Source organism: Tachyglossus aculeatus, chromosome 4 (genome assembly GCF_015852505.1).
Source record: "Tachyglossus aculeatus isolate mTacAcu1 chromosome 4, mTacAcu1.pri, whole genome shotgun sequence".
In the NCBI taxonomy this organism is placed as follows: domain Eukaryota; kingdom Metazoa; phylum Chordata; class Mammalia; order Monotremata; family Tachyglossidae; genus Tachyglossus; species Tachyglossus aculeatus.
The window spans coordinates 51,382,846-51,400,167 of NC_052069.1; positions in this window are offsets into that span (position 1 = coordinate 51,382,846).

Here is a 17,322-nt window from a genome sequence, read left to right on the forward strand (position 1 = left end):
TTTCAGCAGTTTGCTCAGCCTTCCATAATGCTAAATGCTCTGCTTTTTCAAGGCTGGGTGGAAAAAAGTTGTCACAAAACACCAAAGAATCCCAAACAGTGCTCAAATGACTTTTGTTAAAGGCAAATTCCTGAACAATTCATCTGTGTTAAATGCCTTTTGCCTTGAATGATATGTCATGTTGCCAGAAAAGAGTTGTTTCCATGCCAACTCATTTGCAACATGAGGGGGAAAGAAAAAATCAAAGCCACTAACATCTGGAAGATGTCAGTACTGATGTAAGCCTCTTGCAATGAAAAACACAGACCTGCAAGTGTCTGCCAAAAAGACCCTATTTATGGGGACGGCATTTTCTAAACTAATTACCTAACAATGCATTTCTATTCCTTTTTGGGCTGTGCTCTCAATCGAATTCCTCTTCCCGAAAAGGCTTGAAGCAAAAGAAACATCAATATCCTCCAGATTCAATGTTTTTTTCGCACAGCAGATATTACTAGGCTGTTTTTTTTTTACTAGAGCCTTTATAAAAGCCACTTAATTCCAACTATATAAGGAGAAGTGGTACAAGAAACTGTTGCTTCACTTTCCATACCATTTCCTTTCAATGGCCGGGACTGCAGGATCGCCTTGCGTAAAGGCCGTATTCATCAGTAAGATTAATGGAACTTGCTGTCTGAAACAATGGATCGCATTTCACGTCCGCTAGTTCCTTCACGTTTACTGTGGCTTTTTTTAAAATATAGAGCAAGAGTGCATGTTTCATTCCCCGAGTCTCGTGAAATGCCACAGATTAGGGATCTTAAAGAATCATCTTCGGTTCAAATAAACCCCTGACCTTCATTTGGAAGGGACCATGCAATGCTGCTTTGTGTAATTGCTAGGAAATCCCAACAACGTTGACCCCCTTACTTGAAAATGCTGTGATGCTGAGGCTGTTCAGATTTTGCAAAGCCCTCCAAAATCACATCTCCTCCAAGAGGTCTTCCCCAAAATAAGTCCCTGTTTCCCTGAATTGCCTTCCTTTCTGCATCATCAGCGCGCATGGATCTGTACCACTTAAGCAATTGATATTCACCCCGTGCCCAGACCCTTAGCACTTACATACATAGTGTTATCCTCTCCCACTTCCCCTATCTGTAATTTCAGTGTTTGTCTTCTCTGAAATTACAAAATCCTTGTGGGCAGGGATCAGGCCTAATATATGCCCTCGAGCACTTAGTACAGTTTTTTTTGTTCACAATAAGAGCTCAATACTTACCAGTGATCGATTAATTTAGGTCAGGAGTCCCAGTTTTTCATTTTGAGCTCTCATGTCTACACTTGCCCCTCTGCCCCACCCTACTCAGCCTGGGAGAATACCCCAGGCTCCTGGGAGGATGTGAGCCCAATGTTGGGTAGGGACTGTCTCTATATGTTGCCAATTTGTACTTCCCAAGCACTTAGTACAGTGCTCTCACATAGTAAGCGCTCAATAAATATGATTGATTGATTGATTGATTGTGGGTGTCAAGTGGACAATCGCCCATCAGGGCTTTGTGAGAGAGGAGCCTCTGACCCATGGAGCTCCAGGGCTAGAAGTGATGGGGCCTCCACAGAATTAAAAAGGGGGCGAGAGGTGGGGGGTTAGAGATTCAGAGGAGGTGCTCAATAAATACCACCGATGGACTGATTGCCTGAGGGAATGATTTTCAATTGTCAGTAGGACCTCAGCCAGTCATTGTTGACTGAATTCCAACGTTTAAAAATCCTTCCTAATGTCTCCTCAGCATTCTGAAATACACTAAAGAAGAATTCTTTTTTATTGCATTCCCGACTACAATATGATACAGTGTGATGAGTGGCCTTAAACGTGTCACTTCATGTCTTCGTGCCTCAATTTATTTCCCCTGTAAAGTCAGAATAATAATCCTTGCCTCTCTCTACCACAGAGAGATGTCATTAGAATAAAATGAGGTTAGTAATATAAAAGGATTTTGGAAAAATAAGAGGTGCTATACAAATTCAAGATATGACTATTAATTAAAGCCAGTTGTAAAGAATTGTATTTGCAACTATCTTAAACCAGACTATTGAGAAGAGTAATAATAATAATGATGATGATGGCATTTCTTAAGCGCTTACAATGTGCCAAGCACTGTTCTAAGCGCTGGGGAGGTTACAAGGTGATCAAGTTGTCCCATGTGGTGGTGGTGGGGGGATAATAATGGCAATTGTTAAGCGCTTACTATGTGCCAAGCACTGTCCTAAGCGCTGGAGGTGATACAAGGCGATGATGTTGTCCCACATGGGGCTCACAGTCTTCATCCCCATTTTACCCCAGTTACCCCAGATGAGGTAACTGAGACTCAGAGAACTTAAGTGACTTGCTCAAGGTCACATGTGGCAGAGTCAGAATTCGAACCCATGACCGGGTCTGGGAGTCGGATGACCTGGCCCAGGACCTAATCCTAGTTTTTCCATGTGCCTGCTGGGTGACCTTGGGAGAATCATTTAACTTTTCCATATCTCCGTTTCCTCATCTGCCAGATGGAGATTCCATATCTGTTCTCTTTCCTAATTAAATGGTGAGCCCCAGGTAGGACAACAATTGTTTCCAACTTCACTGACTTGTATCTACCCCAATGCTTACAACAGTGCTTAGTACATAGTAACAAATACCTTTAAACAAATTTAACAAATACCACTATTATTTTCTTGACCTTGTCTGTTTCCATTGCCAGTGTTTCATACAAGGTTAACTTTGTCATATTAATTAATGTCAATTGAAATCAATATATAGTGCTAGAAAGGATGTATATATATATATATATATATACATATATATGTATTTACAAATATATGTGCTTATATGCATATATGTATAATTCACATATTCTTTCTAGCACTATCATAGCATCACAGAAAAAAAGGGTCAGAGATCTTGCTACAATGCACCTATCTTCACCTCAGTCAAAATGGGAATTGAAAATTGAAGATTAAATTTGCTTTCACTTCTGTAATGTCACTCATATTCTCTTCAATTCGACTTCTGTAATTTCTGCCACTTGCAGTCTGGGCTTTATTGGCTTTACTATTGGCTTTACTTCACTCTCAGTTTGTTATCCATCAATCCATCAATCTATTTATTGAGCATGTACTGCATGCAGAGCACTGCTCTAAGCACTTGGGAGAATACAATCCAACAGAGTCAGCAAATGCCTTTGTTCAGCAAGAAGATTTCTTTCTCTGTGGGTTCATCCAGGACTCAAACCTTGGACTGAGGCACTTTCACATGGTGTTAGAGAACATAGCCTAGACTATAATCTTCTTGGTTGAGATAGTGTGCTTTCGTAGAGATGCCGCACTTGACAGTTGCAGGTCTAGAATCCCCTCCAATGTTGTCCCCTTCCTTAGATGCCTGTTTTACTTTGAAACAGAACTTCAGGGAGTTCATCATGCATTGGCGGGTGTTACAGGAATAATAATAACAATAATAACAATAATAATAATAATGGCCTTTGTTAGGTACTTAGTTCTAAGCACTGGGGGGATACAAGGTGATCAGGTTGTCCCACATGGGGCTCACAGTCTTAATCCCCGTTTTACAGATGGGGTGACTGAGGCCCAGAGAGGTTAAGTGACTTGTCCAAAGTCACACAACTGACGAGCGGCAGAGCTGGAATTTGAACCCATGACCTCTGACTCCCAAGCCCAGGCTCTTTCCACTGAGCCACGCTGCTTCTCTAATGGCCAGCCATGGAACATGGTGAGGACAAGGGAAACGGGACCTATTAGCAGTAGGTGGCAGATGCTTTTATGCAGCTGCAGGAAAACATCCAAGTCTCCGGCAAGGGGAATGCTAAAGACCTCTGATCATAGAACTATTTAGATCTGCGCATCAGGCAGAAACTCCTCACCCTGGGCTTCAAGGCTGTCCATCACCTCGCCCCCTCCTACCTCACCTCCCTTCTCTCCTTCTACTGCCCAGCCCACACCCTCCGCTCCTCCACCGCTAATCTCCTCACTGTACCTCGTTCTCGCCTGTCCCGCCATCGACCCCCGGCCCACGTCATCCCCCGGGCCTGGAATGCCCTCCCTCTGCCCCTCCGCCAAGCTAGCTCTCTTCCTCCCTTCAAGGCCCTGCTGAGAGCTCACCTCCTCCAGGAGGCCTTCCCAGACTGAGCCCCTTCCTTCCTCTCCCCCTCGTCCCCCTCTCCATCCCCCCATCTTACCTCCTTCCCTTCCCCACAGCACCAGTATATATGTATATATGGTTGTACATATTCATTACTCTATTTATTTATTTATTTATTTATTTATTTTACTTGTACATTTCTATCCTATTTATTTTATTTTGTTGGTATGTTTGGTTTTGTTCTCTGTCTCCCCCTTTTAGACTGTGAGCCCACTGTTGGGTAGGGACTGTCTCTATGTGTTGCCAATTTGTACTTCCCAAGTGCTTAGTACAGTGCTCTGCACATAGTAAGCGCTCAATAAATATGATTGATTGATTGATTGATTGATTGATCAGCCCACCTGGCAGATGGACTTAGAAGGAAACCTAGAGATAGTGGGTTCTTATAATAGCAATCATAACTGTGGTTGCTGTAGGTCCAGCACTGAGATAGACACAAGATAAGCAGATGCCGCATGGGCTCACGATCTAAATAGGGCTCTGACTCCCCATTTGGCAGATGAAGGAACTGAGGCACAGAAAAATGAAGTGACTTACCCAAAAGCACACAACAGACATGTAGCAGAATCAGGATTAGAACAAGTTCATCTGATTCTCAAACTCACGCTCTTTCCATTCATTCATTCATTCAATCAATCATATTTATTGAGTGCTTACTGTGTGCAGAGCACTGTACTAAGCGCTTGGGAAGTACAGGTTGGCAACATATACCATGCTGTTTATAATTACAGAAGTAGCGTGGCTCAGTGGAAAGAGCACAGGCTTGGGAGTCAGAGGTCATGGGTTCAAATTCCAGCTCCGCCAATTGTCAGCTGTGTGACTTTGGGCAAGTCACTTAGCTTCCCTGTGCCTCAGTTACCTCATCTGTAAAATGGGGATTAAGATTGTGAGCCCCCTGTGGGACAACCTGATCACCTTGTAACCTCCCCAGCGCTTAGAACAGTGCTTTGTATTTAGTAAGCGCTTAATAAATGCCATAAAAAATTGCGATATTTGTTAAGCACTTCCTATGTGCCAGGCACTGTACTAAGTGCTGGGGTAGGTACCAAATAACTGGATTGGACACAACCCCTGTCTCACGCGGGGCTACCAGTCTCAATCCCCATTTTCCAGATGAGGGAGCCAAGGCACAGAGGAGTTAAGTGACATGTCCAAGGTCACACAGCAGACAAGAGGCGGAGCTGGCATTGGAAGCCAGGTCCTTCTGATGCTCAGGCCAATGTTCTACCCACTAGGCCACACTGCTTCTCGTGGGGCTGTAGAGGACCTCAGCTGCTACCCTGATCTTCAGCCCTTTGGCCCCCTCATTGGCACTGAGCTGCATTCACTTGGGCCAAACTGAATTTTCTATGTAAGATCTTGCATGGGCTCTGCACTCTGCTGGCCTTTCATTCATTCATTCATTCATTCAATCGTATTTATTGAGCACTTACTGTGTGCAGAGCACTGTACTAAGCGCTTGGGAAGCACAAGTTGGCAACTTGTCCCTACCCAACAGTGGGCTCACAGTCTAGAAGGGGGAGACAGACAACAAAACATATTAACAAAATAAAATAAATAGAATAAATATGTACAAATAAAATAAATAAATAGAGTAATAAATACATACAAACATATATACATATATACAGGTGCTGTGGGGAGGGAAAGGAGGTTAGATGGGGGGGATGGGGAGGGGGAGGAGGAGGAGAGGAAGGAGGGGGCTCAGTGTGGGAAGGCCTCCTGGAGGAGGTGAGCTCTCAGTAGGGCTTTGAAGGGAGGAAGAGAGCTAGCTTGGCAGATGTGCAGAGGGAGGGCATTCCAGGCCAGGGGGATGACGTGGGCCGGGGGTCCGATGGTGGGACAGGCGAGAACAAGGCACGGTGAGGAGATTAGTGGCAGAGGAGTGGAGGGTGCAGGGTGGGCTGTAGAAGGAGAGAAGGGAGGTGAGGTAGGAGGGGGCGAGGGGATGGACAGCCTTGAAGCCCAGGGTGAGAAGTTTTTTGCCTGATGTGTAGGTTAACTGGTAGCCACTGGAGATTTCTGGCCTTCTTCCTGGCTATTGGCTACTTGCTCTTGGCATCTGCTCCCCAGCAGGAGCACAACTCTTAATAATTATAGTAATAATGGTACTTATTAAGTGCTTAATATGATTCTAAGTGCTGGGGTAGAATTAAGTTAATCAGGTTAGAATCAATCCTTGTCCCACATGGGGCTCCCTCTTAATCCCCATTTTACAGATGAGGTAACTGAGACCCAGAGAACTGAAGTGACTTGCCCAGGGTCACAGAGCAGACATGTGTGGCTTAGCGGAAAGGGCACGGGCTTGAACGTCAGAGGTTGTGGGTTCTAATCCCAGCTCCGCCACTTTGGACAAGTCACTTAACTTCTTTGTGCCTCAGTTACCTCATCTGGAAAATGCGGAATAAGAATGTGAGCCCCACATGGGACAACCTGATTACCTTGTAATAATAATAATAATAATAATAATTATGGCATTTGTTAAACGCTTACTATGTGCGAAGCACTGTTCTAAGGGCTGGGGGGATACAAGGTGATCAGATTGTCCCAAGTTGGGCTCACAGTCTTAATCCCCATTTTACAGATGAGGTAACTGAAGCTCAGAGAAGTTAAGTGGTTTTGCCCAAGGTCACACAGCAGACATGTGGCGGAGCCAGGATTAGAACACATGAGTTCTAACTCCCAAGCCCATGTGCTTTCCACTGAGCCACGCTGCTTCTCTGTATCTACTCCAGCACTTAGAACAGTGCTTGGCACATAGTAAATGCTTAACAAATACTATTATTATTATTATTATTATTATTATTATTATGTGGCAGAGCCAGGATTAGAACCTAGGTCTTTCTTACTCTTAGGCCTAGGCCTGTACTAAGCAGCGTGGCTCAGTGGAAAGAGCACAGGCTTTGGAGTCAGAGGTCATGGGTTTGAATCCTGGCTCCACCACAAGACTGCTGTGTGACCTCGGGCAAGTCACTTAACTTCTCTGAGCCTCAGTTACCTCATCTGTAAAAATGGGGATTAAGACTGTGAGCCCCACATGGGACAACTTGATCACACTGTATCCCCCCCAGCACTTAGAACAGTGCTTTGCTCATAGTAAGCGCTTAACAAATGCCATTATTATTATTATTATTATTATTATTATTATTATTATTAAGCCAAGCTGCCTCATAACTATCAAGTCCAACAACATGCAAGGGGAGCATCCCCGAAGCCTGCCCGGGCCCCAGAGCCAGTTCTTCTCTTAGGTTCTGGGGCCCCAAGTCTTCACGGTTGGACTGAGGCTCTTCCAACCTCACATGCTCAGTGCCTTTCGGCCCTGCTCCTTTTTGCACAATCCAAACTAGGGAATTGGTTTTCCTTGGAAATTCATGGGCTCAGACCGCTTGTTGCCTTGTTGGAGGAGGCTCGGGGTCACATGGGACTTGGATGATTTTCAACAACGCGTTAGTGTTTACAGTAGAGGTCTCTGCCAAGAAGTCATGTTATATTTATTCATATAGTTAGATATATATATCTAACTATATACATACACACACATATATACATATATGTGTGTGTGTGTGTACATATATATAGTTAGACACACTTATATTTGAGAAGCAGCGTGGCATAGTGGAAAGAGTACGGGTTTGGGAGTCAGAGGTCATGGGTTCTAATCCCACTTCCATCACTTATCAGCTGTGTGACTTTGGGCAAGGCACTTAACTTCTCTGTGCCTCAGTTACCTCATCTGGAAGATGGGGATGAAGACTGCGAGCCCCATGTGGGACAACCTGATGACCTTGTATCCCCCCACCCCCATAGCCAAGAACAGTGCTTGGCACATAGAAAGCGCTTAACAAATGTTATTATTATTATTATTATTATTATTATTATTATATTTCCCTCATGGAAGCATGTGCACACACATGCCCATGCTTGCATACACACAAACACACATACACGCACACAGACAAACATGCATGCACGCACACACACACACACACACACACACACACACACACACACACACACATACGTGCCAAATCTGGGAGATTGATGGGGGGCAGTGACCCTGTTTTTCTCCAGTTCCCCAGCACAAACCATGGGCTGCCCAGGCTTGGATTTGGGTTTGTGGTTCCCCCTGCCCCCCATAATAATAATAACTATGGCATTTGTTAAGCACTTATTATGTGCCAGGTACCATATTAGTGCTGGGGTTGATACAAGCAAACCAGATTGGACACAGTCTCTGTCCCACATTCATTCATTCAATCATATTTACTGAGCACTTACTGTGTGCAGAGCACTGTACTAAGCGCTGGGGAAGTCCAAGTCGGCAACATAGAGAGATGGTCCCTACCCAACAACGGGCTCACACATGGGGTTCACAGTCTTAATCCCCATTTTACAGGTGAGGTAACCGAGGCACCGGGAAGTTAAGTGATTCTCCCAAGACCACACAGCAGACAAGTGGCGGAGCTGGGATGGCAGCTCCTTTGCAGATCTGGGGCCCGTCTCCCCTGTGGACCCTCACCTGATATTGCCCCTACAGAAGCAGATGGGGCCTGAAATCATCATCATCATCATCATCATCAATCATATTTATTGAGCGCTTACTATGTGCAGAGCACTGTACTAAGCGCTTGGGAAGTACAAATTGGCAACATATAGAGACACTCCCTACCCAACAGTGGGCTCACAGTCTAAAAGGGGGAGACAGAGAACAAAACCAAACATACTAACAAAATAAAATAAATAGAATAGATATGTACAAATAAAATAAATAAATAAATAAATAGAGTAAAAAATATGTACAAACATATATACATATATACATAAATCAATCTCATGAATTTCACCCCCTTTGGCCCTAACTGGGGCTGGCCCCCACAGAGAGAGTAGCTCAAAGCACAGACTTAGCTGAATGTACCACCACCTTCCTCGACCTGGGCAAAGCCTAGGTATCTCAGAGAAGCAGCAGGTATCAGAGAAGCAGCGTGGCTCAGGGGAAAGAGCTCGGGCTTTGGAGTCAGAGGTCATGGGTTCGAATCCCAGCTCTACCACAAGTCTGCTGTGTGACCTTGGGCAAGTCACTTAACTTCTCTGAGCCTCCGTTACCTCATCTGTAAAAATGGGGATTAAGACTGTGAGCCCCACATGGGACAACCTGATCACCTTGTATCCCTGCAGCCCTTAGAACAGTGCTTTGCACATAGTAAGCACTTAACAAATGTCATCATTATTGTTATTATCATTATTATCTCCCTCCTTCCTCTATCATTCTTTCCTTTATCTCTCCCCCTTCTCAAGTTTTCCAATTCCCTGTGTAAATGTGTTTGTGTGTGTGTATGTTTTCTTTTTTTTGGGGGGGGGGGGTTGTTTGTTTCTGTGAGAGAGAGAGAGTGTGTGTGTGTGTGTTTCTATTTTGGTCTAATGGCAGGGAATGTGTCTGTTACAGTGCCATATTGTACTCTCCCAAAAGCTTAGCTTGGAAGGCAGCATGGTGTAGTAGATAGAGCATGGACCCGAGAATCAGAAGGTCATGGGTTCTAATCCCGGCTCCGCCACTTCTCTGACATATGACCCCGGGCAAGTCACTTCACTTCGTCATTCATTCAGTCATAGTCATTGAGCTCTTACTGCATGCAGAGCACCGTACTAAGAGCTTGGAAAGTAAAATTCGGCAATAAATAGAGACAATCCCTGCTCACAATGGGGTCACAGTCAACGCATCAGTTACCTCATCTGAAAAATGAAGACTAAGGTTATGTTCTATCCTCTAAGCCATGCTGCTCCTCTCCCAGTTTTGCTATTTTCCTGTTGCCTGACCTTGAGCACATCTCCTAACCTCTTTGGGTCTCAGTTTCTTCATCCATAAAATGGGGATTAAATAACTGCTCTCTCCCTCTCTATTGAGCTGGGAGCCCCATCTCAGGCAGGGACTGTTCTAATCTGATTATCTCATACCCAGGATTTAGCCCTGTGTGTGGCACAGAATAAGAGCTTGATAAGCACCATAATAATTAGTAGGAGGAGTAGTGTATCTTTCTCTCTTTACCAGTGGCTCAGTGGAAAGAGCATGGGCTTTGGAGTCAGAGGTCATGGTTTCAAATCCCGGCTCCACCAATTGTCAGTTGTGTGACTTTGGGCAAATCACTTAACTTCTCTGGGGCCTCAGTTCCTACATCTATAAAATGGGAATGAAGACGTGAGCCCCCCGTGGGATGACCTGATCACTTTGTAACCTCACCAGTGCCTAGAACAGTGCTTTCCACATAGTAAGTGCTTAGTAAATGCCATTGTTATTATTATTATTACCCATCTCCAGCTGCAGTCCCTGGGTCTCCGATTCATTGTCAGTGGCAGTGCTCCCTGACTGCAGGTTTCTGGGATCTCTGGCAGGATCACTAGCTGGATTTCTCAGTGTTGCATTGTTCACTCCCATCTGGTGGGAATTTTACACCACAGAAATCCCACCATAGAATTGGATAGGGCACAGGCTTGGGAGTCGGAGGTCATGGGTTCTAATCCAGGCTCCACCACTTGTCAGCTGTGTGACTTTAGGGAATCACTTAACTTCTCTGTGTCTCAGTTATCTCATCTGTAAAATGGGGATTAAGACTGTGAGCCCCACGTGGGACTGATTACCTTGTATCTACCCCAGCACTTAGAACAGTGCTTGGCACATTATTATTATTATTATTATTATTATTATTATTATTATTTGCCATTGTGTCGTTTCTGATTCATAACGACTCCATGGATACACGTTCTCCAGAACATCCTGTCCTCTGCCATAATCCGCAGCCTTTCTAATGGTTCTTCCGTTATCGTTGTTATGATCTTTATCCATCTAGCTGCTGGTCTGCCTCTTTCACATTTTCCCTGGACTTTTCCTAGCATTAGTGTCTTCTCCAGAGACTTAGTCCTCCTGATTATTTGTTCATAATATGCTACTTTAAGTCTAGTCATTTGGCCTTCCAAAGACCACTTTGGTTTCATTTGCTCCAAAATCTATTTGTTTGTTTCTCGGGCATTCCGTGGTATTTGCGAAAGCCTTCTCCAACACCACATTTCAAAAGAATCGATGTTCTTTCTATCCTGTTTTTTCACTGTCCAGCTTTCGGGTCCATACGCTGTCACTGGAAACACCATAGAATTGACAGTTTGTATTTTTGTGACAGTTGTTACATCAGCACATCTCATGACTTTTTCCAGGACCTTCACAGCAAATATTCCTAACATTAATCTTCGTACGTAATGTTGTTTTCCAACATTAATCTTGGCTACTAGTTCCTTTATTATTGATTATCAATCAATCAATCAATCAATCATATTTATTGAGCGCTTACTGTGTGCAGAGCACTGTACTAAGTGCTTGGGAAGTACAAGTTGGCAACATATCGATCCCAGAAGAGAAAAATTATCAACCATTTTACTTCCCAAGTGCTTAGTACAGTGCTCTGCACACAGTAAGTGCTCAATAAATATGATTGAATGAATGAATGAATCTCTCTGTCCATTACAAAGTTGTTGAAACTTCCAGTTCTCATGATCTTTGCTTTTTTGACATTCAAATATAGGCCCATCTTTTTGCTCTGCTTCTTAACTTTTAATTATAAGCCCTTCAAATCTTCTTCACTTTCTGCTAGTAGGGTAGTACCATCAGCCTAATGAAGGTTGTTTGTATCCCTTCCTCCAGTCTTTACTCCCCGTTCGTCTTCATCCAATCCGGCTTCTCTCATTAGGTATTTGCTATAAAGGATGAACAGATAAGGCGAAAAGATGCATCCTTGTCTTACACCCTTATAAATGGGAAACCAATCTGTTTCTCCATATTCTGTTTTTATCGTTGTCTCCTGTTTGTTACACAGGTTCCGTATTAATGCAATTAAATGATCCGGTATGCCCATTTTCCTTAATGCGCTTCGGAGTTTCTCGTGATCCATGCAGTCAAAGGCCTTACTATAATCAATAAAGCACTTGTCGACTTCCTTTTGATATTCCCTTGTCCTTTCAATTATCCAGTGGACATCGGCAATAATATCTCACGCCTGCACATAGAAAGTGCATAGCAAATACCGTCAACATCATCATCATCACTCCAGTTGCCCATGCAATCAAAATGAAAATCTAGCATCCACATATGCACCTAGCTGTCTTTTGTGCCTGAAGAGAAGGGTATTGACAGGGATTTTAACCATACTCCTCAACGTTCTTTTCAAATTCTTTTTAAACTTCATCCTTTCTGGAGTTGGGAGAGTTTTACCGTCATCCTTGCCTGGAAAATTTGCATCAGTTTTTGAGCTAAACTGATGGAACTCCAGATAATTTATCTTGTGTTGATTCTAGGGTTACATTTATGCCTTTCTCTATCTCTGCTTCCTCTATCTTTTTCATTTTCTTCTTTCTAGCTGGTCTCTGAGGATGGTGTCTGTTCTCTTATCACTGAGGTCAGACTGACTACTTGTCTCTTTGACCTTGTTCCTTTGAGTTGTTTTCATAGCTGTCTAATGCTTTCACTTCTGCTCCAATAGCTAATAATATTAATTCTCCACTGATTTCTGGGCTATGTCCAACTGACTTTAAGCATTCTTTTATGGCCTCTCTTTTGAAAAAAGGGAAGAGAAAAGGCCTTCACTAGATCATCTCATTACTCAAAACTGACCTATTGTGTTGGTATCATTTGTAGCCAAACTATTTGAGTGCTCTGATTCTGATTAGTCTAAGCATTCAATTGGCTTTCAACTGACCGTTTGAAGCCAACACTACTTAAAGTTTTTAATGAGTTTTTAGCAGGGAAATTGAACACTTTCCTTCTGACCTCCTCTGATGAGAAAAATGGAGCTATCCTGACAATAGAATGTTTTTCCATCAACTGTGAATTCCAAGATTGCAGGGTTTTACATGCAAATGATGACATTGTTCATTTTCATGTTTGGTGCTTGATGAGGAAGACTCTGTCTCTAGCATTACCGTGGACTGGTCTCATTAGAAATTGTCCCCAATCCAACTTTAGGGACAAATAATAACGATAGTAAACATAATTTTTAGTAAGTGCTAGGGTAATAATAATGGCATTTATTAAGCGCTTACTATGTGCAAAGCACTGTTCTAAGTGCTGGGAAGGTTACAAGGTGATCAGATTGTCCCACGGGGGGCTCACAGTTATCATCCCCATTTTACAGATGAGGTAACTGAGGCACAGAGAAGTTAAGTGACTTGCCCAAAGTCACACAGCTGACAAGTGGTGGGGCTGGGATTCAAACCCATGACCTCTGACTCCAAAGCCCTGGGTCTTTCCCCTGGTTTATCTTCTTGGAAACAATCCCTGCCCTGCATGGGGCTTACCACCTAGGTAGGAGGAGGTGAGGATTTAATCCTCATTTTACAGAAAAGGAAATTGAGGCATGGAGAAGTTAAGTGACTTACCCCAAGTCACACCGTACACAAGTGGTGGAGCTGGGATCAGAACCAGGATCCTCCGATTCCCAGGACCAATACCTACAAATATTCTTTTTGAATATTATAATTTCTAACTCTTGCTTGTGCACTGATGTCAAATTTCAAGTCACTGACCAATATTTTTAGTGAAATTTACCATCATATTTCAGTATTCATGTGCTATCAAAAGTTAGAAATTATATATTGATGTTCAAGAGAAGACTGAAATTAACTAGTTATAGCAAGTATTAAACACTTACTGTGTGCAAAGCACTAATAAAATAATAATTGGGGTATTTGTTAAACATGTTCTATATGTCAGGCACTGTAATAATAATAATAATAATTTTGGTATTTGTTAAGCGCTTACTATGTGCAAAGCACTGTTCTAAGCACTGGGGAGGATACAAGGTGATTAGGCTGTCCCATGTGGGGTTCACAATCTTAATCCCCATTTTACAGATGAGGTAACTGAGGCACAGAGAAGTTAAGTGACTTGCCCAAAGTCACACAGCTGACAAGCGGCGGAGCTGGGATTTGAACCCATGACCCAGTGCTGTACTAAGCACTGGAGTGGATACAAGAAAGTGAGGTTGGACACTGTCCCTGTCCCACATGGGGTGTGCTAAGCATTGGGAAAGGATACTTAAGTGAGAATTAGATAGAGTCTCAGAACCTCAAGGAGCTCACAGTATAAAAATTTAGTTTATTTCCATCAATCAGTACTATTGTAAAAGCAGTGTGGCTTAGTGGAAAGAGCCCGGGCTTGGGAGTCAGAGGTCATGGGTTTGAGTCCCGGCTCCACCGCTGTCAGCTGTGTGACTTTGGGCAAGTCACTTAACTTCTCTGGGCCTCAGTTCCCTCATCTGTAAAATGGGGATTAAGACTGTGAGCCCCACGTGGGACATCCTATTAACCTTGTATCTACCCCAGTGCTTAGAACAGTGCTCGGCACATAGTAAGTGCTTAACAAATACCATCATCATCATTATTATTATTATCATTATTTATTGGACAGCTAATGGATGCAGGGCAATGTACTAAGTGCTTAGGAGAGCACAATAAAAGTCATAGAGGTAATCTCTTCCCTCCCAGAGCTGGCAAACTAGTGGAGGAAACAGATGCTAAAATTATTGTAAATGGAAGAAGTAATGGAATGTAAAGGCTCGTACATAAAGTGCTATCAATCAATCAATGATATTTTTATGGCATTTGTTAAGTGCTTACTATGTGCCAGGAACCGTACTAAGCACTGTGATAGCCACAAGATAATTGGGTTGGACACAGTCAAAGTCCCACATGGGGCTCACAGTCTTAATCTCATTTTACAGATGAGGTGGGTAACTGAGGCACAGAAAAGTGAAGTGACTTGCTCAAGGTAGCCCAGCAGATTGCCCATTGTATGGGCAGGGATATGTCTATCATATTACATTATACTCTCCCAAGTTGCTTAGTACAGTGCTCTGTACACAGTAAGCACTCAGTAAAAATGATTGACTGACTGAAAAGTGCTGGAGCTAGGATTAGAACCCAGGTCCTTCTGACTCCCAAGCTCTTGCTCTACCCACTAGACTGTGCTGCTTCCTTATTTATTAAGTGTTTACTCTGTGCAGAGCACCCTACTAAACACTTGGGAAAATGCAATAGAGTTAGTAGGCACAATCCTTGACCACAAAGCACTTACAATCTAGAGAAGGAGAGAGAGATTTTAAATAAATTACAGATTAAGGAAACAGGGGAGCATAAAAGTAATTAGTATAAATTAGTATAAATTCTTAGTATTAAGAATTAGTAGTATTAGTAGTAGTATTAGTAGTATTTAATTCTTAAATTAGTATAAATTATTTTGTCTCGGGATTTTTATCCTTACCTTCTACAATGACGAAAAGCTTTTGGGGGGGATGAAGGTAGTGACATTCAGTGGAAATGAGGGAAAAAGATGGAACAGGGCCGAAGACTTTGCACATTGGATGTGAAAAATATAAAAGCCTATGGATCCCAATTAGGAAAGTTTTAATAAATACCTTGAATTAGTTATGATATTTTAAGCAGGGGTATCTTAAGTGTGGGTGGGGTGAGTACCAAAGTGCTTAAGGGGCACAGAATAAGCAGCGTGGCTCAGTGGAAAGAGCACGGGCTTTGGAGTCAGAGGTTATGGGTTCAAATCCCGGCTCTGCCAATTGTCAGCTGTGTGATTTTGGGCAAGTCACGTAACTTCTCTGGGCCTCAGTGACCTCATCTGTAAAATGGGGATTAAGACTGTGAGCCATTCCCCGTGGGACAACCTGACTTTGCACATAGTAAACTCTTAATAAATGCCATCATCATTATTATTATTATTATTATTACAGACCTAAGTGTATAGGTATTGCCAAAGACTGGGGAAACAATGGGGAGAAATGAGGTTTATCCTGAAGAGGGTAGAAACTGGAGGCAGAGAAATAGCCCAGAAGCCTGCAGATTATGGAAATACCGTGGAAGAAGAACCAACAGGATTTGGTGACAGGGTGTAGCTGGAGATTGAAAGGGAAGAAGGAGTTAAGGAAAAATGCTAAAGCTAACAGGCTGGAGAGGCAGGGAGGATGACATGCTGTCAACTGAGATGAGGAAAATAGGTGGACGAGAGGATTTTGGTAGGAAGAAGAGGAGTTCAGTTGGGAACATTTTGAGTTTGAGGTGGCAACAGGACATTCATGCAGAGATGTTCTAGCAGGAAGAGGAAATGCAAGGATGCAGAGAAGGAATGAGGTCAGGGCTAGCAATGTAGATTTGGGGATCATTCACATAGTGGTAGAAGTTGAGGCCATGAGAGTGAATGAGTTCATTCTTTCATTCATTCAATCATATTTATTGAGCGCTTACTGTATGCAAAGCACTGGACTAAGCGCTTGGGAAGTACAAGTTGGCAACATATAGAGATGGTCCCTACTCAACAGTGGGCTCACAGTCTAGAAGGGGGAGACAGACAACAAACCAAAACATATTAACAAAATAAAATAAATAGAATAAATATGTACGAATAAAATATATAAATAGAGTAATGAATACATACAAACATATATACATATATACAAGTGCTGTGGGGAGGGGAAGGAGGTAAGGCGGGGGGATGGGGAGGGGAGGGAGGGGAGAGGAAGGAGGGGGCTCAGTCTGGGAAAGCCTCCTGGAAGTGGTGAGCTCTCAGTAGGGTTTTGAAGGGAGGAAGAGAGCTAGCTTGATGGATATGCAGAGGGAGGGCATTCCAGACCAGGGGGAGGATGTGGGCCAGGAGTCGATGACGGGATGGGCGAGAACGAGGCACAGTGAGGAGATGAGCGGCAGAGGAGCAGAGGATGCGGGCTGGGCTAGAGATGCTATGGCAAACATCCTATAGAAATCCCACTCCTTGGCATATCTGATGAAGTCATCGGGGTCAGGGCTCTGGCTGGAGTCCTGCAGTTGCAGCCACCGGACGTACGCTTCGCTGAGCAAACAGAATATGCACAGCTTCCCATGGATATTTATTTGTGTATTGAAAAGAATGTTCCTGTAGGCCAGGGCTTTGCATAATATGGCATTGATCAAGATGATGACAGGATTGTACTCGATGTACTTGTCCACGGGTTTCTGGCAAGATTTGCAGATGGTGATCTTCAGGACCTCGTGGTTGTAGTCCCGATACAGCTCGGGGATGAGATGAGATCAGATGAGAGATCAGATGACGGATCAGATGAGAGAAG